The following is a 24,844-nucleotide window of genomic DNA, read 5'->3' on the forward strand; positions in this document are numbered from 1 at the left end:
CAAACACGATTAGCAGGACACACTGCTTCCGCAGAAAGCTACTAAATGAAATACTGTAAAGCATTAGCAGTAAAGTTCCTAACCAGGGCATTACACCACCAATCACAAAACTCCTGCCATCTTTTATCATTGTTTCTTCCCAATTTCAGATGCTTTTTGCATTCTTAGTCCAATTACAGTCAAAGGGTGATTGACTTCCTAGAATTGGATTATATCCATCTTCATTAAGAGTACATAAGAAGGTATCCAATACCTTTTTGTGAAGACTGTGTTCTTTGGATGTTCTTTACACATGCATGCTTTTGGACACGATGAGCACCTGGTTAAGCAAAATCACAGAAGGTACATTAAAAGTCTGAAGTGCAAAACCTGTTGCAATTATTATAATTTGCATCAACAGAATCACAGAGCACCTTCAATTAAAAGTTGTACAAGTAAGATTTTTATTTTACTGTCAGCATTCTAACTTCTATTTTGTATGTAGCAAAGTGACATTGTCAGGCATCTCTTCAATTTGCTAATTAGATTCACAGAGGAAGAGAATGATTGTTTTGTAATGGACTGAAGTGTCACTCATCAGCTCCTACAATCACTCGCAGTTGCAGAGGGAGTGAAGCCATGTTTTCAATGAGAAATACAAAAATATAGAACTAGCCCAAGCAGTTAATTGCAAATGCTAGTATTTGATGGCAGTCACCTCCACCTGTCTCTGACTCTGCTGTTATACTGTGTGATGTGGAATCAAATGTATCTCCAGGGTGTTGTAAGATGTCTTTAACTGTATCAAATACAGTAGGAATGATGAATGATGGAATGTGAGAGACATATCCGATAATCAGCTTTCAACCCTCTGCAGTTCAAGGAAAGTTGACAAAATGGTTGAAACATTCAGATATTTTAATGGAATGCAACTATTTATTTTTGACTGGAAAGTTTAAAATGAAATATAAAAAAGCCATTGTACAGAATAATTTAAAACTATAAACAGCACTGAAAAGTCAAAACCAGCAATTTACTGTATTTATTTTCCCTCAGAGTAGCTGCACAAAATTATGCAAAGGAGACAGAAGGTAAAATATTTACTCTCAGGAAAGCAACTTCATACATTTAATTGCCATCAGAAGCAAGAATCCCATCTGATTTCCATTAAATCACAGTATTCACTTCATTCTTCTCTACAACTCTCCTTTGCTACATTCTTGTCCTAAGTCCGTGGTGATCCATCGGAGATGTGTCTCTGTTACTCCTTGAGAACTTTCATGAAGTCATATAGCACAGAAACAGGCATACTAATGTCCATGTTGAACATCAAGCACCTGTCTATACTCATCCCATTTGCCAGCCATTGGTCCACAGTCTGTACGTCTAGACAGCTCATGTTCACTTCTAAGATATTGTAACAGTAGCTGCCTCCATCACCTTCTCAAGCAGAACATTCCAGATTACAACCACCATCAGGTTGAAAAAAAATCTTCCCTGGATTCTTTCTAAACCGCTTATTCCTCATATTGAACCTAGAGTCTTAAACACCTCCTGCCACGGGGATATGTTTTTTTTGCATCTACCCTCTCTATGCCTCACACAATTTTTTATATGACCTAATTCTGCTCCTATGTCTTAAATTAAAAAAAAACAGCTTCAGACTCTGAAATGAAAGTCTTTATCCCAGAGTACATCTTGGTGAATCTCCTCTGAAACATCCCCAGTCTATCACATCTTTCCTTTGGTATGGTGAGTAGACTATTCCAGCTGTCACCTGGCCAAAGTTTCATAAAGCTGTACCACAACCTATCCGCACTTATATCTGAATCCCTAGCTAATCAAAGCAACCTTCTTCACTGCCCAGTGTAACCATGTTGTCATCTTCAGGGATTTTTGAACTTGTATACCAGAGTACCTATATTCCTCAACAGTCCCTAGGACCCTCCAATTCCTGGTATACTGTACATCCTACTGTCAGGAAATAACCCATAATCCATTACCTTACCCTTATCGGAATTAAACTGCATTTGCCAACCCCCTGCCCAACTTAACAACAGATCAATATCATTCTGTAGCCGAAGACTAACCTCTTCAATATCAACAACACAACTAATTTTCATGTCATCAGAAAGTGTCAAATATAATACAGTGAGAGGGTAAGCAGGATAGAAAAAATAATGAATCAAGCAACTGAGTGATCAGTGTTGCCCTTCTATGCTGCATGAGGGTGCTCTGCAAAGAGTTCATTCAGTCTGCATTCAGTTCCCCCGAGGTGAAGCGATCCACTTTGTGATCAGTTCACTGAACTGGAAGAAGTACAAGTGAGTTTCCAGTTTCACTAGGCAGGCATATAGGAGTAGAAGGGCCAAATGGGCAGTTGTTTCATCTCCTGTATTTACAGAGGAAGGAGGTGTGAGAAGTGGTATTGGTGGAGATGTGGACATCCTGAAGGGAACTATCTCTTGCGAATGCGTCTCTTGAGGAAACGCATCGTGTTCATTGTGTTGGAAAATGTGCACCTAATGGAGACTAATGAGGTGGACCGTGAGGAGGAGAACCTTCTCCTGGATATGGACAGAAGAAGAAGGAGAACAGAAGTGTAGGAACTGGAAATGGAAGTATTTCTCAGGATTGATTACAACACTAAGATAATGTACAAAGGTAGAAATTGATTTTGGATGTTGGGGGGGGGGGCAGATTAGATACAGGAATGATGATGAAGTGGCTACTCAGTATATATGGCCCGGATGCCTGAGAAGGTGATCGAGGCAGGTAGGATAACAACATTTAAAACACATTTGGATAAAGCATGGTTAGTAGTGGTTTGTAGGGACATAGATCAAATGTGGACAAATGGGATTAATATGGGACTGGCACCATGGCCTGTATTGACAAGACGAGCTAAAGACCCTGTTTCCATCCTGTACTATGTATAAGACATTGGTCACAATCACCACAATCTGTAAATCAAATTGTAATTCTTTACCTAGCACTTCCCTTCACATGGAGTTTCCTATGTATGATGTGAGATGTGACACCTGACCTTAGACCTTTTCCCTTCCCATCATCCAGGTGAAACTAGAATTTGATTGCATTCCTTCCATTTTTTTTTTGAACTCAGTGCTTGCTAATGACCTTCTTTACATTGGAGATGACTCATATTGATCAGGTGACTGCTTGGCAAAACATCTTCATTTAGTCCATGGGAGATACACAGAGCTTCCAATCATTTTGGACTTTTGTTTGAATTTTGACCAACGTGGTACAGTAGTGTTAGCATAATGCTTTACAGTACCAGCGACCCAGTTTCAATTCCTGCTGCTGCCTCTAAGGAGTTTGTACGTTGTACCTGTGACCGCATGTGTTTCCTCTAGGTCAGGGGTCAGCAACCTTTACCACTGAAAGAGCCACTTGGACCCGTTTCCCACCCCCGCTCTAGGTGCTCCGGTTTCCTTTCATAATCCAGGGACATACTGGTTGGTAGGTTAATTGATCATTGTAAATTGATAAAGTTGGGGGATTGCTGGGTGGAACAGCTTGAAGGGCCAGACGGCTATATGTCAATTAAAAAAAGGTCAAAAATTGCAGTTTTCTGCTCCTGTATTTAAATCAGACTATTTTAGCAGTCCTTTCCTTTGATCATATTTAAATATAATTAAATATTTAAATAATTTTTGCTTTATGGAAAACCCATTTGTTGTCAAGGAAGCTGAAAACTATAAACCTCTCGAATCTGGAGTTTGAAATACCTCTTGTGTGAATTCAAATAGCTGGAATGATTTGAAATTGAATTCTCACTTATACATTATTTAATCCCAAAAGCCACTCTTCTCTCCCGTTGATCTCCTCACAGGCGACACTGTCACTATGGAAACAGTAATTTCATAGGCGATCACAGCCATCATGAAGCAACGTAGCTTAGGTTTCTTCCCTTTATCTTTAAATTATGAAGTGCAGCAGTATGGCAGGTGTCTCATTCCTGTGCAGCAGAGGTGAAGATTAGATACAAGTGTGTATTTCTTTGATTGGCCACACTTCGTTTGAGCTTACATTATTTATATTCAATGATGATAAGTTGCAAATGATGTAATTTTCTGGCTTATCACACATGTAGTACTTGTACAGGAAATGTCAATGAGTAGATGAAGGAGAATAAGTCTTGCATGGTGAAGAACTTTGTGGACAAAGGTGATGCATAACTGCATCTTCATTTGGGTTGTCAGCTGTGGCCGGCTCTATTCCTGAAGGTTTTTAATATAATCTCCAACTGAAAAAGATTGCTCTTATTCAACAGCTTCAGCAGTGTATCATGGTAATTGTCTGAGAAACGATGCGCCTCGAGATTGAAAGCGGTTTCTAATTTAGGAGGAACCCTTTTGATTTGGCTCTATTCTAATTCAAACATCAAACAGAATATTTTATCTGGACTTGGTATCATTTTATTTATACATTTTTCTTCCCTGGGCAACTGAGTTTGAATCAAATGGAAAATTGATTCATTCCTAAGGCATACAATTATCAATGTGCTCTCCCTACAAGAGGAGAAAGAAATATGCAATCTTTAACATTCACTAAGCATTTAGAGAAAGCATAGCTGTTTTCAATGTGCATTACCTATATCAATTTTTCTTCTCATCATTATTCAGAATAAAACATTTGGGCTTCCATTTCTGTAATGCCTTTCATGGCCTTTAAGACATCCCAGGGTCCTTTAGAAGTGCGGTGTGGTGTGGTGTGGTGTAGTAATTTAATTGAAGTGAAATTACTGTTTTCCGATAATGAAATGTCAATATTCTTATAATATTATATAATAATTTTAATTATCACAAATCCTGATTTCAGGAAGTGTTATCTCCTCTGCCTTTTTAATGTAACAGCAATTTTGCAGGTGCATTAGATTTTCTGCTACATTACCAATACGATGACATCAACAGTAAAATTAGACAAGTTGTATTCTGTGTTTTGTGAATTAATTACTGCAAACATTGATGAATTTATTTGTTAGACTGCATTCATTATCGAGCCACAGTTTTAAAATGCCTTTGATCTGTTCTATTGGTTATTGTTCACTAGTGCGTGACTGTATGACTAAAAGTTAATTAAGTGATGTTCAAAAACAGTCACTAATTAGAGACAGTGCATTAGAGTTCCTTGAAAATCACTGGTTACGTAAATCAGTTGCAACAAATTTCTCAAAATCAACTGTATTTTCCATTATTCTCTTAATATTTTGGATTTACATCACAGTTAATTATTAGAGGTCCTGGAGTCACATAGCACTAAAACAAGTTTTCCTGGCCAATGATCCCAGATTTTCCAACAAAAACTTAATTTGCACTAATTATTTACAGATTTTATTCTCCCCAACTTCTGTCAACTTCCCTCATGTTCCACCACCCACCACACACTCAGGGTAACTTACAGTGGCCACCTATAAACTATTGTCTGCATGTCTTTGGGATCGAATCATAGAGGTATGCAACAATAAAACTGGTCCTTTGGCCCAATTCATTACTGCCAATCGTTTCCCTGCATTTGGCCCATCTCCTTCTAAACCTTTCCTGTCTCTGTTCTGGAATAAATGTCCTTTAAACATTTTAATATACCCAGCTCTGATGCATTCTCTGGCAGCTCGTTCCCTACACTCACCACTTTCTGTATGAAGAAATCCCCCTTCAGGTTCTCTTTCATTCTTTCTGCTCTCACTTTAAACCTATGCTCTCTACCCTGTGGAAGAGACAGGGACAATTCTCTTTATCTGTGCTTCTCATAATTTGAAGTCAGTGCCCTGACCAATTAAGGCAAGAGTGCCAAGCATCTACTGCACAAACTATCTTTATGTATCACCTCTTTCAGTGAAGCATGTACATGGACCGCTTGATCTCCAAGGAACAGTCATTTACTGCCTGGTTTAACTTCCCAAAATTTCACACTTGCCTTGAGTTACATTCCATCTGCTATTTATTAGCCCACATTCTCTGATCTAGATCCTGTTGTAATCTTAGAGAATTTTCTTCACCATCCACTATGCCACCAATTTTGGTGTTATCTGCAAAAATTACCAACCATGATGCCTATATTCTCAACCAAATTCTATGGCACACTGTTGGTGATAGGCTTCCAGTCTGAAAAGCAAGTCTCCACTACCTCCTTCTATCTCCTGCCACCAAGCCAATTTCTGCACCTTCAGATCTAGCCTTCTGAACAGTCTACCATGTGGGACGTAATCAAAAGCTTTGCTGAAGTTAATGCATTCAATATTTATCACCCTACCCTTGTTAATCCTCTTGGTCACCTCTTCAAATAATTCTGTCAAATTTGTGAAACACAATTTCCCATGCACAATGCCATGAAGACTCTTCTTAACCCCAAGAAATCCTGCAGATGCTGGAAATCCAGAGCAACACACACAAAATGCTGGAGAGACTCAACAGATCAGGCAGCATCTGGAAATGAATAAACATTTGATGCTTCAGGCTGAGACCTTTCATCAGGACTGGAAAGGAAGGGGGAAGGTTCCAGAATAATAAGATGGGGGAGGGGATGGAGTAGAAGCAAGAATGTGATAGGCGAAACCAGGTGGGCGGGGAAAGTGGAATGAAGTAAGAAGCTGGGAGGTCATAAGTGGAGAAGTAAAGGGCCGGGAAAGAAGGAATCTGATAGCACAGGAGAGTGGACCAAAGGAGAAAGGGAAGAAGGAAGGGCACCAAGTGAGGTGATAGGCAAATGAAAAGAAGAGTGTAAGAGTGCGGAGTGAAGAACTGAAATATAGTAAGGGTGAAGGCAGAAACATTACTCTAAGTTGGAGAAATTGATGTTCATGTCTCTAGATTGGAGGCTACCCAGGCGGGATATGAGGTGTTTCTTAACCAACCTGAGAGTGGCATCATCATGGTAGAAGAGAAGGGGACATATCAGAATGGGAATGGGGACTGAAATTAAAATGGATGGTCTCTGGAAATTCCTGCTTTTTGTGGATGGAGCGGAGGTGATTGCAAAGCGGTCCCCCAATCTACGCCGGGTCTCATCAATGTAGAGGAGGCCGTATCGGGATAACTGGATACAGTAGACAACTCTAACAGATTTGAAGGATGTGAATGGACAGATATAGCACTTATTCCACTTACAGGGATAAATGCCAGGAGGGAGATTAGTGAAGAGGGATTAGTGAAGACAAGGGACTATCACTCTTCCTAATTCATTCTTATTTTTTCCAAATACAGGTAGATCCTTTCTCTCAGAGTCCCCTTCCCACTACTGATGTTTGGCTCACAGGCTTGCAGTTACCTGGTTTGTGTTTGTGAACCCTTCTTAAAGTCTAAATATTAGCCTCGGTCCAGGCCTCCAGTTCCTTACCCATTGCAAACAATGATCCAAATATCTTTGCCTAGTGTCCGGCAATTTCTGCCCTGGATTTCCACAATATCCTAGGATGCACATTTATTGAGTTTTATGTACTTTCTCCTTCCTAAATGCTCTAACTTCCATGAACCTCTCCATGGTAAATATAATTGAGAAGTATTCATTTAAGAGCTTGCCCATTTGAGTTGGCCCCACACATAGATGACCATGCTGATTCTTAAAAGTACCTATTCTCAACTTAGTCATTTTTTCTTCTATTGATGTACTTGTGTATTCTCCTTTATCTTTCAATGTTATCGCATGTCATCTTTTATCCCCCATAAGTGCGCTCCTATATCCATAATACCCCTCAAGGGATTTGTTTGATCCCAGCTGTTTACACCTGACATATGATTCCAGATAACCAGTTGAAGTGTCAACATATTTTAGGTGAATACTTCTTTATTTTTCCTGATCACTTTGAATCAAATATTTGATTGTAAGACTTAACACTGTTAATTAAAGGCATCCGTATCAACATGAAGCTGGCAGCTAATTTGGTGATTCTGGTATTGAATTTTAATGTTTCATTCAACTTTCTCGAACTGAATTGAGGTGTGTGTGTGTGTGTGTGTGTGTGTGTGTGTAATTGAGCATGGCTCCCTGGAGCTATCAGGCAGCAGATTAACTAGGTGTGCCACTGCACCATTGTAGCCCTGCAGATCTAATTAGTTCCTTCAGGTTGTTATAGCCAGGTAGTGGCAACACCCACTCATGGGAAGAGCTTGGGAGTAAACCCCGAGAGAAAAATCCGGAGCTGGAGTCCCTAAGGCAGTCCGACTTTGAGTCAATGTTATCTGGCAACTGCTGTGACGATTCCAGTTCCGAATTGTATTGGTCTCTGCCGTTCCTTCGGGTTCATCAGATGCATGGCGAGGGGGAGCTTGCTACATGGACAACAGCTTGCTCTCCATTTCGTACTGCCCAGCTAGGATGCAATATCCATGGTCAACTCTGACCGACGGAGGTCCTCACCTGTTAAAAACTATGGAGTCCACACAGCCTGTGAAAAGTGCTTGGGTTGACATGGACCCTGCACCAGGCACAGGATGTTTGGCACATCAGTGCTAGCTTGGAGTGTTCCTAGTTTGCTGTGGGCCATGTCCCTCCAGGCTGTCCCATTCACAAATGGAAGGATGGGTCATCATGGTTTGGTTGTAGCCTGACTCTGTCTCTGGTTGCATCACTTTCTGGTATGGAGGAGCGACTGCACAGGATCGGAAAAGCTGCAGAGGGTTGTAAACTCAGCCAGTCATTCGGGGCACTAGCTTCCCCAGCACTGAGGCCATCTGCTAAGGGCAGTTCCTTAAAAAGGCATGTCTAGCATTTAGGACATCTTCAAATGGTGATACCGCAAACAGTCAGCTTCCATCATTAAGGACCTCCAGGATTATTCCAGGAGCTGGTGGATGATCTTTGACCACTTTTACCTGAACAGTGTCAGCTAGAGCAGACACATGGATTGTGGGGATTGGAAGCTCAGCAAAGGGCTGCACTTCCACTCAGTGCTTTGTCAGGCACAGTACCTCCTGCATCTCATAAAGTGGCCACTGAGTGTATGTTCATGGCTTCTGCTGTTGTAGCCCACCCACTTCAAGTTTTGATGTGTTGTGTGACCAAAGACGCTGTTCAGCCCACCACTTTGTAATATGTGGTTATTTGAGTTACTGTCACCTTCCTGTCGGCATGAACCAGTCTGGCTATTCTCTGCTGATTGCTCTCAATAGCAAGGCATTTTTTCACAGAGCTGCCGCACACTCGCACCATTCTCTGTAAGCTCAAGAGACTGTTCTGTATGAAAATCCCAGCAGATCATCAGTTTCTGAGATACTCAAACCACCCTGTCTGGCACCAATCATCTTTTCATGGTCATTGTCACTTAGACCACATTTCTACCCCATTGTCTGTACAGCAACTGAACCCTTTGACCATGCCTGCATTTTGTGCACAAAATATCCTGCTGCCGTATGATATTTTGTATTAACAAGCAGATGTATAGATGAAACTAATAAAGAGGCACTGACTGTATATAACACTTCAGATCTCCACGTGAACTGCATTGGCTCCCACTCCCCGAATATCTAATTGGTGGACCAAAGGAAAGGAGAGATTATTGAATGTCCGTGCACACTCCTGCAGTTTTCACGTGCCACCTTTACTCAGACTGTCCACAATACAAAACCCAAGTTCCTAATTCAAGCCCAATGATCAGTAATATATAATTCAGGTTAGGGTGTTTTGATCAATATTTCTACATGTAATCTCTGGTCTTAATCAACTGCAGTATTGACCGCAATAAGACTTTTTCTTCCAGTGTTGAAAAGGTTCCTGAGTTTGGTCAGCTCTGTTTAAAGAATTAAAGATCTTTAAAAATTAGCTTTTTTTGTCACATATACATTGAAACATACAATGAAATATATCAGTTGTGTCAAATCAAGTCAGTGAGGATTGTGCTGGGCAGCCCACAAGTGGTGCTATGTTCCTGGGGCCAACATAATATACCCACAATTAACTAACCCTAACCATAATCAAGAGAAAATCTGCAGATGCTGAAAATCCAGGCAACACACACAAAATGCTGGAGGAACTCAGCAGGCCAGGCAGCATCTATGAAAAGGAGTACAGTCGATGTTTCGGGCCGAGACTCTTCAGCAGGAGTGAAAACAAAATGAGGAGTCAGTGTAAGGAAGTGGGGGAAGGGAGGAAGAACCACAAGGTGATAAGTGAAACTGGAGGGGTGAAGTAAAGAGCTGGGAAGTTGATTAGTGAAAGAGGTACAGGACAATATAAGGGGGAATCTGATGGGTGAGGACAGAGAAATTGGAAGAAAGGGAATTAGGAGGAACAGCAGAGGGAGGTGATGGGCAGGTAAAGAGATAAGGTGAGAGAGGGAAATGGGAATGGGGAATGGTGAAGGGGAGTGGGCATTACTGGCATCGCTACAGTAGAGGGCATGTCAAAATGGAAATGGGAAGTAGAATTAAAATGGGTGGCCACTGGGAGATACTGCTTTTTCTGGCAGATGGAACGTAGGTGCTTGGTGAAGCACTCTCCCAATCATAACCCTAAGTATATGCCTTTGGAATGTGGGATGAAATCGGAATGCCTGGAAGAAATCCATGCGGTTACAGGAGAGTGCACAAGCACCTTATGGACAGTGTTGGGAATTGCTGCCTCATTTTCCCACCCATGGCCCGAAGGGCTCAGTATAGGTTTGGTATGGAACAAAAATCATTAAGTCTTTGGGTTCGGATCACTTTCCACTTGGCCATTAGTGGTGTTTGGAGTTTTAATGCTAGACATCAGAAGAGGTCAAGAGCCGTCATATTTCAGCTATGATACAGCATGCAGAGATGACTTACCAAGACAACAGCCATGTCTCTCTTTCATGATCAATCTCGTGGGTGTTGCTGATTGCTGGCAAAATGACAGTCATTGATCACCAACACCCTCGTGTCTGCATATCCCTAGGGACATACTACACTTCTCCCCAGTTGTGATTGGATGATTTATCTGCATCAACTGTATGGCCATTATGGGCTTCTGCCCTTGCCTGAAAGAGTTGTAAGCCACAGAGACAGGCCCTGTGGCTCACCGTGCCAATGCTGACCGTTGTATGTTAGTCCCATTTACCCACATTCGGCTGGCTTCTCATAGCTTCCAGGGCTCAAATCACTGGCAAGATCTTTTCTGGATAACCCTCACTTTAAAACCAGAAGAATTTCCAATGCCATGTCTTTTCTCTGTTACATTCTCAATGTGTGGAAGGTTTTACCTCCTTAAGGAATATCAGGTCATCAGAACCAACTGCATTCAATAGCCTGAAATTGGCCATTCACTGTACATTTGAAGAAGGACAATACTTGAATAGCAATCCACAAGAAGTAACCACCATTTTACATTTTTTACAGTAACTCATAAATCTTGTGATAAACTAATCAGCATCTATTAGGTGATGCTGCTTGTTTACAATTGCAGGTTATTTCAGGATGTGCTTATGTGGATTGTGAGAGAAAGTCAATTATCATTTTGCCACACTTTAGTAAATCAGACCACCAGGCTGACCTTCTCCCTGCAGACAAGCAGAAGCTGAAATGTCAGGATCCAGTACAGAAAGTGGCACAGTGCTGGCCTGAAGAAATAGATACGTTTCTACATGAGCTGGAAGGTTGGTCCAAGTTCAGCTGTCAACCTAGATGAGTATGCCACCACCATCATGGACTTTGTCAGCAAGTTTGTTGAGGACTGTTCACCAAAGATGACAATCGGGGTTTTCTCAAACCAGAAACCATGATTTCTATTTCCAGCTGAAGTATAGGACTGTGGTTTTCAAAACAGGTGACGCTGGCCTTTAGAAGAAATCAAGACCCACCTCCATAAAGCAATGCAGGGATGCCAAGAGGTAACATCAATCTAAAATCAAGACCCAGACCAGCTGTTAGTTGCGGTAGGGCTTACATGCTATAATGAGTTGCAAAATAAAGTCAGACAGTATCGTCGACACCAGCGCATCCAAACCTGATAAGATTAGCACATTCTTTGCATGTTTTGAACAGAAGAGGATTCGATTATTACTACCCATCCTGACAGCTTCCAATGCACCTGAACCCATAGTCATTAACTACAGCTCTGCCTTCAATACTATAATTTGAAGCAAGCTCATCTCTAGACTCCTAGACTTGGGATTCAACAACTTCCTTTTGCAAATGGATCCTTGACTTAATGATCAACAGACCACAATCAGAAAGGACAAGCGGAAACAGCTCCAGCACGATACTAGTGTCCCACAAGACTACATCCTCAACTCCCTGCTCTACACCCAATACATCTTGATCAAACTCTCTTCTATTTGGACCCACAGGCTTGTAGCTGTTACCACCATAGTGGCTGAATCTCAAGTCAATTGCCTAGAGACATGGAGTCCTGACAAACAACCTTTCCCTGAATGTATCCAAAACAAAGGAGGTGCTCAGTGACTTTACAAAGGGGGTGGGGGTGTCTGCATATGTATGCACCTGTTTACAGTGACTTTGCTGAGGTTGAGAGGGTTGGGAGCTTCATATCTAGGAGTGAACATCTTCAATAGCCTGTCCTGATCCAAGCTCGTGGGTACCAAGTAAACTTACCAGTGCCTCTACTTCCTCAGGAGGCTGAAGAAATGTGACATTTCCACCTTAGTAATCACCAATTTGTAATGGTGGACACAGCTTAGCACATCATGGACATTACACATGGCTTAGCACATCACATACCTCCCCTGTGTGGATTCTGTCTACATTTCTTACTGCATCAGTAAAGGAGCTAGCATAGTCGAAGACCCCAGCAACCCTTGACATTCTCTTTTCTCCCTATTCGCATTGGGCAAAAGATACAAAAACCTGAAAGCACTTATCAATAGCCTCAAGGACAGCTTCTATAGCACTATTGAGCAGTTCCCTAGTATGTTAAGACCATAAGACATAGGAGCAGGATTAGGCCATTCAGCCCATTGAGTCTGGTCATGGCTGCTTTATTATTCCATTCTATCCCATTCTCCTGTCATCTCCCTGTCACTTTTAACATCCTTACTAATCAACCTCCACTTTAAATATACCCAATGATTTGGCTCCACAGCCATTTGTGGCAATGAATTTCATAGATTTACCTGATGATCTCTTGGCCTCACAGTCTACCTTACCCCTTTTGTTTACCTGTAGGCGCTTTCCCTGTAACTGTAACACTTCATTCTGCATTCTGTTGTTGCTTTTCCTTGTACTACCTCATTGCATTGCTGTAATAAACTGATCGGTATGAATGGTTTACAAGACAAAAGTTTCACTCTACGCGACAATAATACATCAAATTACCAGTCTGCCAGTTTAAATCATACAGACGAAGGATGAGGTGGAAGGCACTGACTAGCATAATCAGCAAGCTTGATTGCTTATGTTGCAGCTGTGCCCTGTAATTATGTGGTCCTCAGATGTTGTTGAGAGTGTGTTGGTATTAGGATAACACTGTAGGGATCATGTGTCATCTTTAGTGTTATTAGGCAGGGCTGAAACACGAAGGTTTAACAGAGTCTGTGCTGAACTCCAGCTGCAGTGTGCTCCATCTGGCTGTTTTTTAACCTTAAACAGATACGTTTAAAAAATGCTTAAATACCTTTCACAACTTCCAAGCACTTTTTAAAATTGTGCTAACACAAGTCTATAAATTTTAATATAATTTTACTGGACCCATGGTCACTGGAAATGAATGGTCAATTAGAAATGACCTCTTCCCAAACCAATTGACCTCCTAAAACTCACCGGTACTGAAGAGTCCTAAACAGCTAACGGAGATGCAATGTGACAGATGCAGATGATGTTCTTGTTGAGGAGTTGAATGGTAAATTGGCCTTCAGCATTAGTGCAAAATGGAAGATAATGAATCATCAGCCTCTAATGTCATTAAGACCAATTTTCTTTTCCATCAAATGGGGACTAATATGGTCAGAAGGTAAATAAAGCTGCCATCTCTTTATCACTTGTTTTGTGTTTCAATCAAAGAGCACTTCACACATCCTATTTCATTGATGATAGGCAGTGCAAGAAGAAATGGGATCAGGGACACAAACTACCTGCTGAAAGTTGACAATACCTGCCCTTCAACAGATGCTGCCCAATCCACTGACTCCCTCTAGCAGATTGCTGCTCCAGGTTCCATCACCTTCTGTCTTCAACTGAGGTACAGACTTATTAGTTTGGATTTTCAGGGACTAATTCCAAGTGGAGATCTGACCAGTAAAGAGGAGTGTCCAATAGATGGAAGTGAAAGCATTCAAAAATTCCCTGGATATTTCTGTGATATTCCATGATTTCAGTATTTCATTTTCATTTTAGTATCTAATTTACTTAGAAATAAAGGACTTACAAATCAATAAAGGATTTGGATGCACAAAATAAATGATAACACTTTTAATTCAACCAGTTATTTTCATTAACATTACTAGCTCTATTTAAACTAGAATGAGTAGCTAACTTTTTAAAATAAATTAGTCAGTTCCAGTTATTGCTAAACAATCATAGAATCAATAACATGGTAAAGTGGCGTATTATTGTCATATGTACCGAGATACAGTGAAAAACTTGTCTTGCATACTGTTCATGCAGATCAAATGGTTACAAAAGTACTGTGCAGGAAGGCAAAGAAGTTCAAGGTCATAATGAGGCAGATCGTGAGGTAAAGTCCATCTGATGGTGTCTGTTCAATCACCTTATGAGAGCGGAATAGATGCTATTCTTGAGTCTGGTCTTTTGGATCTTTTGCTTTCAGTCTCCAAAGCAAAGCGGTCTCACAAAGGCCAGCATGCTCAGAGCAGCATCACAGGCAATCCAGCACTCTGATCCTCATACCTGTTTCTCAGTGCCACCTATTTTTAACCCTACTTTCTTACATTTTAATCAAGCTTCATGTAAAATATGTTTTCATAAAATAATTCATCCTACTTGTTTTGTGCTGGGTGGACACATTTAGAAATAACTGCTCATTGTGTCTGCTTTTGAATTTTAATTCCATTGAAAAGGTTCTGAAGAGCAACACAAAACTTGGTATAAATAACCAGCTAATGTAAGCTATAAGAGAGGTTAAGAGAGGTAATTAGCATGCAGAATAAATTTTATTAAATACGATTTTGCAGTAATAATGTTGACTATCTCCCAAAATTGTAAACTAAGCCCAATTATTATTATATCAATATTTTTTATTTTTAACCCACTGCCGATTTCATAGTTTGAAGTTAAGTATGTTTGACAAAAGCGGTTAAGATCTTGTCCAAAGTAAAACAGTTCTTTGGATATTTCAGGTCTCCAGAGTGGCCATGATCCCATTCGGAGAAACTGCTGGAGGGAACTCCAGTCCATTTCCCTCCATGGATGCTGCCATCAGTCTGTTTATTGTTCCAAATTCCAGCATCTGTAGAACTCTGTGTTTCCACTGTCCCATTTCATTTAGTCTTAAAGTTTTTTTGAAAATGCTAAATTGTGAGACAACATGGCCTTTGATTATAGTTTTAGGAAGCCAAGGCTGAAATTTTACAGTCAGATTTAGCGCTAAATTTTAGAGAGAACAGAAGAACTGTAATTTATTGCGCGAAGCAATTGAAGAGAGGCAGGCAATAACAGCAACAGCAGGGAGGTCGGTGCTTATCTCGCTTCAGCCTGTTCCTGTCATCACAGGAATACGAAGGAAAGCAATTCCCTCTTCAGCCTCACACTTCGAAACACGGTACTCCGGGACAGCCAATTGGAAGCTGCTCTGCGCTTGGCTTGTGTGTGCTTTGTTGTTTTAAAAAAAAGAGCATATTTCAGTCTAGAAGCCACTCGGGTGTTGACAAGGACGCAGAAATAAAGCGCAGGCGGTGAGGTACTTTCGGACAAAGGAAATGTCATTCTAAAGGAGCAGAACAAATCCAGGCGACATGATTATATATCTATCCAGGTAGGCACTCTTCCGCCGATGAATGAAAAGCATTAATTATATGTTTCTATTGTCCAAAGTGAGTCAGTAACGGGATAAATTGTTGGAAAAATCACGAGAATATAGGGCAAACAAAATCAGTGGTAGTATTAGGCATTTCATCAGATTGGATATCAATTAGTTGAGCAGTTCCTTTCACTTTCAATTGAATTGTGGCTGAAATTTCATGCATGGCGCTGAGAGGGTGTTATGATGTCGACATGCCTGGTTCCGTTTAAATGATGAAGCGGCGCTGAACGCGTCTGATAACAAACGGAATATCCGAGCGAAAGGACCTAAATACCGAATGTTCTCCCTGCGCTGTAGATCAGGAGCTTGATGAGGGGCTCTTCATGGGCATCAGAAAGTAAGAAGCACATGCATGGAGCATCAGAACTTCGGCCGACACAGCCCCGAATGCCACAGCAGATGCTGGGAATACAGAGCGACACGCACAAAAATTGCTGGAGGAACTCAGCGGCTCAGACAGCATCCGTGGAAATGAATGAAGAGTCGTTCGTCAGAGCTGGAAAGGAAAGCAGAAGAAAAGAGGGTGAAGGGAGGAGGGCGGACAGGCTCGAATGTGATAGATGAAGCCAGATGCGCTTCACCTTTGAACCTGTCCTCTCCCGCCTTCCCCACCTTCTTATGTTGGGTTCTTACCCATCCCTTTCCATTCCTGATGAGGACTGAGACATCGACTCATTCTTATAGATATTGCCTGGCCTACTGAGTTCCTCCAGCATTTTGTGTGTCGCTCTGTATTCCAGTCCGGTAACAGGGGTTGTGAAAGGAATCAAACTGAATCCGGAGTCCACTTAAAACAAATCTCCCCGGCTTGATTAAACATGACCATCCTTTCACATTAAATCTGTGCTTGTAATAAAGTAATACTTGTGGTGTACCTGTTGAACCCACTAATCTCTATCAGTGGGTCAATAGCTGACAAATAAAGGTATTCTCGGGTGTGGAAGTCTAGGAATGGGGTTTTACTTATTTACTTCCAGACAAAAATGCATCTATTAAGAGTTCATTAATCATTTATTTGTGAAGGAATGCCAGACAATAGTCAACGTGCTCAGTGGGAGAGAGCAGCAGGGGGATTATCATTTCATTATAGCGTTGTTTCCCAAAGCAAGATAGCCCTGAGAAAGATATTGATTATCTGCCTGTTTTGATGTTTATATGGACCCCAAGTTAGAAGCCAGTGTTTCGGATAGAGATGGAAATCAAATGGAATAATCCCATATATTTGTTTTGTGCAGTTTGCGGTGACTGTAGGATTATGGAATTGTGGATTCAGGGAATAATTCTAATCACCCAAGAAGCATCTATCGCTGCCTGGAATGAAATGTGCTTTCTAGTTCTGTGCCATTGACCACCGAGGTCTGATTATGGCCACTGGGGTATAGACCTTTCTATTAGTTAAACTGCTGGCGTTTCCATGTGAAGCCCCAATTAAGGAAGAAACCTTTCTTCTGGGCAAATCCACAAGGCTGCAATGTCTATTGAGTTTGAAGGGGAGGAGAAGCCTCTCCATTAATGAAGAGCCTTTTATAAGTCTGAGTCATTTGACACATGGAGGTTTCTCCTGCCTAAAGCAATTTTTTCCCAGGGAAAGAGAGCCACAAACAGAGGGCATAGGTTTCAGGAAAGAGGAGAAAGATTGAAAAGAGACTTAAAGGGCAACAATTTCACACAGAGGGTGGTGTATATATGGAACAATCTGCCAAATGATGTGGTTGAATTGGGTAAAATAACAAAAATTATAAGTAATTTGGATAGGAAAGGTTTAGAGGGATATGGGCCACACCTGGGCAAATAGGATTAGCTGAGGGTGGGCATGTTGGATGGCATGGATGAGTTAGGCTGAAGAGCCTGTTTCTGTGCTGCAGTATTCTATGACGCACAGGCTGGCAATCTCAGTTCACTGTGACGGGAGATAGGCAGAGAAATCCAGATGGGTGGCCTTTTGCAGGAGACAGATATCAATGAACACTTTCTTCGAGAGTCAAAGTCTCCTGAGTCTCTGTCAGCTTAATATAGGGGCATAACTCCAGAAAACTCATGTGCGGTTTCCCAGCCAAAGTCCTTTTCACCCTCATTTGCCACCTTCCTCCAATAATGAAGCCCAAACTTTAAACTCTCCCTCCTTGTTGCTGTCATGTTGGAGGCCCAGGGAACTATAACACAATGTTTAGGGGTTTAGGATCAGCACAACCACATGTTTAACATCTTGGTTGGACCACAGCTAAGTATAAGCGTCCTAGGGGGTCACAGCCAGATGCTCAGATGCCTCGAGGACTGTGTCCAGATGCTTAATAGCCCAGCAAGACCACAAACTAATATTTAAATAGGCCAAGGGCACCACAACCGAATGTATAGAGGCACCGGGGGATTACATCCAGATGTTCAGAGCAGCTAAACATATGCATTAGTGTTAGGGAAGGCAGGGTTTGTGGCACTGTCTTCAGCTTCAGTGAACATAGTCATGCAACAATGAGATGGGATGTTTGTCCTACTGAGTTCAATTCTCAACTAATCCTACTATAATCACATTTCATAAATTCTCCCCATATTCCCATTGGTTCCTCATCACTACTCTCCTGCACACGAGGGGAATTTGTGCTGGTCAGTTAACCAACCAGCCTGCACATCTCTGGGATAGAACCATAGAACATTACAGCACAGAAACACTCTGTGCTGTATCTGGAACTGCTGGTCCCAGATACAGCACAGATCTGGAAGGAAACTGGAACAGCAAGGGAAATTGCACACAGAGAGCATACAAACTCCACCCAGATATCAACTGCAAATGGGATTGAATGCAGGTCAGTGGGGCTGTGAGGAGGCAGTTCTACAAGCTTTGTATTGTGCTGTCCTCATCCTCCAAATCAGTCCCCTGCAAGCCAGTGACTGAGAAGTCCTTTTAGCTAGATGAGAATTATCTGCAGGAGGAAGGGAAATATCACTATTTCAGGTTGAAATTCTGTATCCAGTGTGGAGGGGGAGGGAGATGGCCTGTAGAAAGAGGAGAAGGGGAGTGATGAGGTATGGGCAAGAGGTAATAGGTAGACTGAGGGGACTAGAGGACTGGAGGGCGAGGTGGAGTTAGAGATGATGGGCAGATTGAGCGGGGAGGAAGAGTGAAGTTGTGAGGCAAAGGGAGGTGGAAGCAGACAAAAGCAAAGAGGCAAATGGAAGGAATAGAGTTAGAATCAGAATCAGGTTTATTTCACTGACATTTCATACATTTTGTTATTTTGCAGCAGCAGTACAGTGCAATATATAAAATATATTATGTTACATTTATATATAAAGTGCAAAAAGAGCAAAAATAGTGAGGTAGTACTCATGGGATGGTTCATTGTCTGTTCAGAAATCTGATGGCAGAGGGGTATAACCTGTTCCTAAAACATTGAGTGGATGGCTTCAGGCTCTGTTCCTCCTCTCTGATGGTAGTAATAAGAAGGGAGGACGTTTTGAGAATTGGGGGTCCTCAGTGATGGACGCCGCCTTTTTGAAACATCACTGTTTGAAGATGTTCAGGATGCTGGGGAGACCAGTGCACATGATGGAGCAGGTTGAGTTTGCAACCTTCCGCAGCTTTTTCCAATCCTGTGAAGAGGCCCCTCCATACCAGGTGCTGAAACTCCAGTTAGAATGGTCTCCACAGTACATCTGTAGAAGTTTGATCAGGTGTTGGTATTTTCTTCCTGCTTTTCAGTTCTGGTTTCCTGTAAACAAAAAGGACATGTACGTGACCTAACTTTGTGGTGCGCTATTGGATCAGTGCATCCCCATTTCCTCATTCTCCTTACTTGTAGTGTATGAATTCAGAACGGCACCATCAACCGACAATCACCACAAAGAGCATTTTTAATTCTGTGTTCTCATTTGTGACCGGAATTCTGACCCTATCATGGGCCAGACCTACTGATGTCAGTGCCGACAAAGGGTCTTTGACCTGAAATGTTACCTGGGTTCCTGCTTCTCCTGCATTGCCAGCACCTTCTGATTTTATTGCAGATTTCCAGCATCTGCAATTTTTTTTTTGCTTTCAGTGCTGCAAGATGTCAATTTTCTGACAGAATCATTGAATTGCTTTTCCAAGTTAATTTTTGTACCTGTGCATGAGCAAATGGTCTATATGAGTTTTGTCTCCTTGTGTTCATTATTTTTTTTCATTTCAGAAGTAAATATTATTCAAAGTTTAAAGTAAATTTGATTATCAAAGTGCATATATATCACCATATACAACCCTGAGATTCACTTTCCTGAGGTATTCTCAACAAATCTATAGAACAATAACTATAACAGATCAGCCAGAGTGCAGAAGACAATGAATTGTGCAAATTCAAATATAAATTAATAGCAATAAATAATGAGAATGTGAGATAATGAGATAAAGAGTCATTAAAGTGAGATCGCTGTTTGTAGGAACTTTTCAATGATGGGGCCTGATTTAAGAGCCTGATGAGGGGTAGTAACTGTTCTTGAACCTGGTGGTGTGAGTCCTGAGGCTCTTGTATCTTCAGCAAAGGAAAAGAGACCATGTCCTGGGTGGTGGTGATCTCTGATGATGGATGCTGCTTTCCTACAACAGTGTTTCATGTAGTTATGCTCAGTGGTTGGGAGAGCTTAACCTGTGATGTACTAGGCTGAATCCACTACCTTTTGTAAGATTTTCCATTCATAGGCTTTGGTGTTTCCATACCAGGCTGTGATTCAGCCAATCTATATACTCTCCTTTGTCCGGCTGGTGGCGCAGTGACATCAGTGCCAGACTCCAGAGCGAAGGTTCCCGAGTTCGAATCCACTCAGGCCGCTCCCGGTCATGCTTTCCATCCATGTCGGGTTGAGTGTCGAGCTTGCAACTTGGCCTTGAAAAAAAACACTGTGTTGTGAGAAGGACGAGGGGGACCACTCACAGAATCTTTCCTCCAGACAACCACTTGAAAAAATAAATGCTCACTGAGGCTCTGGCAGAGTATGGCACACGAAAGAATATGCTCTCCACTACTCATCTGTAGACGTTTGGCAAGGTTTTTCATAATAAACTTATTCATAATAAAAGATCTATACAAAAAAAGCTCAAAATTATTTACATTCTTTTACAATACTTCTTTATTTACATCGCACCTTTCACATCCCTCTCTCACTCCTTTGCTCCCACCTCCATACCTATTCTTGCTCCTAACACCATGCATTTCAAAATATGGATCCACAGTTCCTAATTCAATTCCTGTCAGGATCCAGGTGGAACACTTAATGCAAAAATGAGGAATTAAAAGCAACACAAAATTTGATGGAAGAAATCGGCAGGTCAAGTAGCATCTGTAGTAGTAAAGGAATTGTTAATGTTTTGGGCCAAAACCCTGCATCAGGACTGAAGTAAAATCCCCTCTGCCCGTGAATGTAACATCCAGATCAAATTATGAATTGCCACATACTTTTCTCCACACAAACTTAATGGAAGTATTTGCAATAAACTTCTTGTGAAGCTTGAATTTATAGCTAACTCCACAACGATGATGATGGGTGCAAGGCACAGTTCTTACCATGGCCTGTCAACCAAAGTACTGACATTTTGCTCCTGCCCTTTGTTTATCAGAACATAGGGCAGATATATAGAAGTGTAAAAAATGCACGAGGATTATGTGATGAGGAAAGAAGATGGCAAGTTGAAGGGGAATAGATGGCTTCTAACATGCCAACACCTTTGTGGTAGTATCAGAGAATTTGGAAGGCAGGTATCCTATAGAGCTACTTGTTGATTTACTGTCCAGAAACAACCATCGGATAATCGGATAAGCTGAGCAAAGGTGGCTGAGGAGAGATCCGATAAGTATGGTAAATGATCAGAATCTATTTCTCATAGCAGGATATCAAAACAAGGAGGCATAGATTTCAAGGTTTCAAGGTAAATATATAATTAGAATACATTTATTTCACTATATACAAACCTGAGAGTCATTTTCTTGCTGGCATACACAGTAAATCCAAAAGACACAATAGAATTAATGAAAGGCCACACCCAACGGGAACGGGCAAACAATGTGCAAAAAACATCAAACTATGCAAATAAAAAAGAGGAATAATAAAAAAAAACAAACAAACAAACAACTAAATAAATAAAAATATCAAGAACTTGAGATGAAGAGTCCTTGAAAGGGAATCCATGGGCTGTGAGAACAGTTCAGTGATTGGACAAATGAAGTTATCCCCTCTGGTTCAGGAACCTGATGATTGAGGGGTAATAATTTTTGCTGAACCTTGTGGTGAGTCCAGAGGCTCTTGTACCTTCTCCCTGATGGCAGCAGTTGAAGGGAGTATGACCTGGATAGTGGGGATGCCTGTTGATGGATGCTGATTTCCTTCGACAATGATTTGTGTAGATGTGCACAATAGTGGGGTGGGCTTTACCCATGAGGAACTGGGCTGTATTAACTACTGTTTGTTGGATTTTCCATTCAAGGGCATTGGTGTTTCCATACCAGGCCATGATGCAACTAGTCAATATACTCTCCACCATACATCTATAGACATTTGTGAAAGTTTTAGATGTCATGCCAAATCTTCACAAACTTCTAAGTCTTTATATTTTCCCCTGTAATGCTACTGCAAAACAGAAAATTCATGATACCTGTCTGTGATAATAAGCCTGATTCTGATTCTGAAGGGTCCATTTCTACACTGTACACATCTTCAACACAATGATTTTAAATGTACATCTCCCCTTTAAGTACTTCCAATTATTCATCTGCTCTGGAAGGTAAAATTAGTACTGGATGCTTGCCAGCCATAATTACTTGACAGGCAACCAGGAAAATGATTTGGGGCTCCACAGACTTCCAACATAAACATCCATCTAAGCCTATGGTAAATAATTTTTTCTCTTTACAACTTTGTCATAATGATTAAAAATGTGATCACCTGAAATTATTTAAAATTTTTAACCTCAATAGAATACATTGGAGAATACATTTTAATGATTTATCTGGCATTGGACACGGCTATCAGATGTAGGATAAAGGAATGCAAGGAAATAGGGTCAGGAGTAGAGTACCAGGTCCTTCAAACATCCAGTATGATCATGTCTGATCTTTCACGGCATTAGCTCCTGTCCCTCATAACCTCAAGTATTTGACCTTTCGAATATTTATTTATCTCCATCTTAATTTGTAAGTTTGTCTGCTAATATATTAAAAGAAATGGCTCTGCTTTGAAATTGTCCTGTACTAAGTAGCAAGGTCAGAGGTTTTATGTTCCAGCGGTTATAGACGTAAATGCTCATAGGAAGTAAGAAAACTGTGAGGGAAGAGTTTCTGTGGACATAAAAGTAAGAATGTGTTAATAAAGATATATGTAAGATATCTGGATGAGTCTGGTAAATTAGTAACAGAAATTAAAGAATTATCATTTGTGTTAAATAAATTTTATGCATTGGCCTTTAATGTGAAAGAAGCTTGTAGCATTGAAATTGTGAAAATTACTTTGCTTGAATGTAAATAAAAGGAGGTTTATGGGGATCCAAAACTTCTTTTTCACTCAGAAGGTGGTTGGAATGTGATGTCATCTGAGTTGGTGGTCATAACATTTAAGAAGTATCTGGACAGGCACCTCAGTCACTAAGGTCTGGAAGATTATGGACAAGTAACTGGATACTTGATGGACAACATGTAATTTTTGGCTTAATGGCCCGTTTTGTGCTGCATGAGCATATGACTCTGTTAATGGTAGTAGTTCAGGTGATCAAAATTATTTAGTGCTAACTTAGCATGATTTTCCTTGACTGGGTGTGGCAGGGTGAATTTCTAGGCTGGAATCTGTAGGGTGTTCACTGACTGCTTTCGCATGGTGTCACAGGTAGCAAAGAACATTCATGGTAAAATGCAATCAAAGATAAGAAAAGGTTATTCCAACTGCAGAAACCAAACATCACATGTCTCATCTACATGTAATTGTATGTTGAATCAGTTTCCCAAATAATTGCACTTCATTGAATGAAAAGCCACTCTGTCTTCCTTTCTATCTATTTGTTGCTGCATTCCATATATTGCTGCCTTCTTGGCTGAGTTCAAGATAAATTTCTCTTTTGTTTGTTGGTTTTATTTAATATTTTATTTAGTTTTATATGAGATCTCCTTTTAATCATCCTCTTCCAAATTGATGGCTTTCCATAATTCTCCAGACTTTTATTGCATCTCACTCTGTTTTCTACTGTTTGATAAGAACTTACACCCAAATCAGAGAGGTCAGGTAAAAGTTCAATGGGTTCCAGCTCATGTAGGGGTGAAAGGGAATGAGAGGGTGGATGAGTTGGCAAAGAGGGCATTAAAGAAAGAAAATATAGAAATGCACATTAGTATCAGTAAAGCAGAGGTTAAGTGTGTAATCTGGGGAAAAGCCATCCAAGTGTGGCCAGAAAGATGAGACAGAGAAGGGAAAAGGGAGGTCATTTATATCAAATTCAAAAGAGTGTTAGGCAGTTAGGCAGTGTTAGGCTAGGGTAGGCAGTGGATACAGAAGAGAGGAAACTGTGTGGTCTAGGTTACTGGGGCACTGTGCACTAAACAAAACATTGAAAATAATAGGGAAACACCAGACAGGACTGTGAGGAATGTCAGGAAGAGGAGTCGGTAGAACATATAATTCTGAGTTGCAGGAAGTATGGGATACAGAGAGATATGATGAGAATTAATCTAAGGGAATTGGGGGTGCAGAAATTCACATTAAAAGGGCTACTGGACATGGGTGAGAGGGCACAGGTCAGGGTACTTTTATCTTTCTTAAGGGATACAGGGCTTTTTTTAAAGGATATGATGGATGAGCAGGAAGAGGGTACTGGGATGGCCAAAGAAGAAAGGATAAGGTATAGGTTAGGGTATGTGTGTGTGTGAGTGAATGGGTGAAAGGATTTACAATGTAAGTCTATCGTCTGATCCACTCTTCGGAGCAGAAGATGGCGGTAATGCACCAT

At 41.0% G+C, this 24,844-nt stretch overlaps 1 protein-coding gene across 3 annotated transcripts in view; it reads left to right on the top strand.

The window, feature by feature from the left end:
- Window positions 1-24,844, top strand: part of ripor2 (RHO family interacting cell polarization regulator 2) — a 215,778-nt gene that overhangs the window by 18,696 nt on the left and 172,238 nt on the right. Inside the window, exon 1 of one of the 3 annotated variants that reach the window (XM_059945526.1) lies at window positions 15,721-15,843. The exons of the other annotated variants lie outside the window; for them this stretch is intronic. The gene's annotated coding sequence lies outside the window, so the exon portion shown is untranslated. Of the gene's footprint in view, window positions 1-15,720; window positions 15,844-24,844 lie in introns of those variants that run through there. 3 annotated transcript variants of the gene reach the window in all.

Source organism: Hypanus sabinus, chromosome 20 (assembly GCF_030144855.1).
Source record: "Hypanus sabinus isolate sHypSab1 chromosome 20, sHypSab1.hap1, whole genome shotgun sequence".
Taxonomy (NCBI): Eukaryota; Metazoa; Chordata; class Chondrichthyes; order Myliobatiformes; family Dasyatidae; genus Hypanus; species Hypanus sabinus.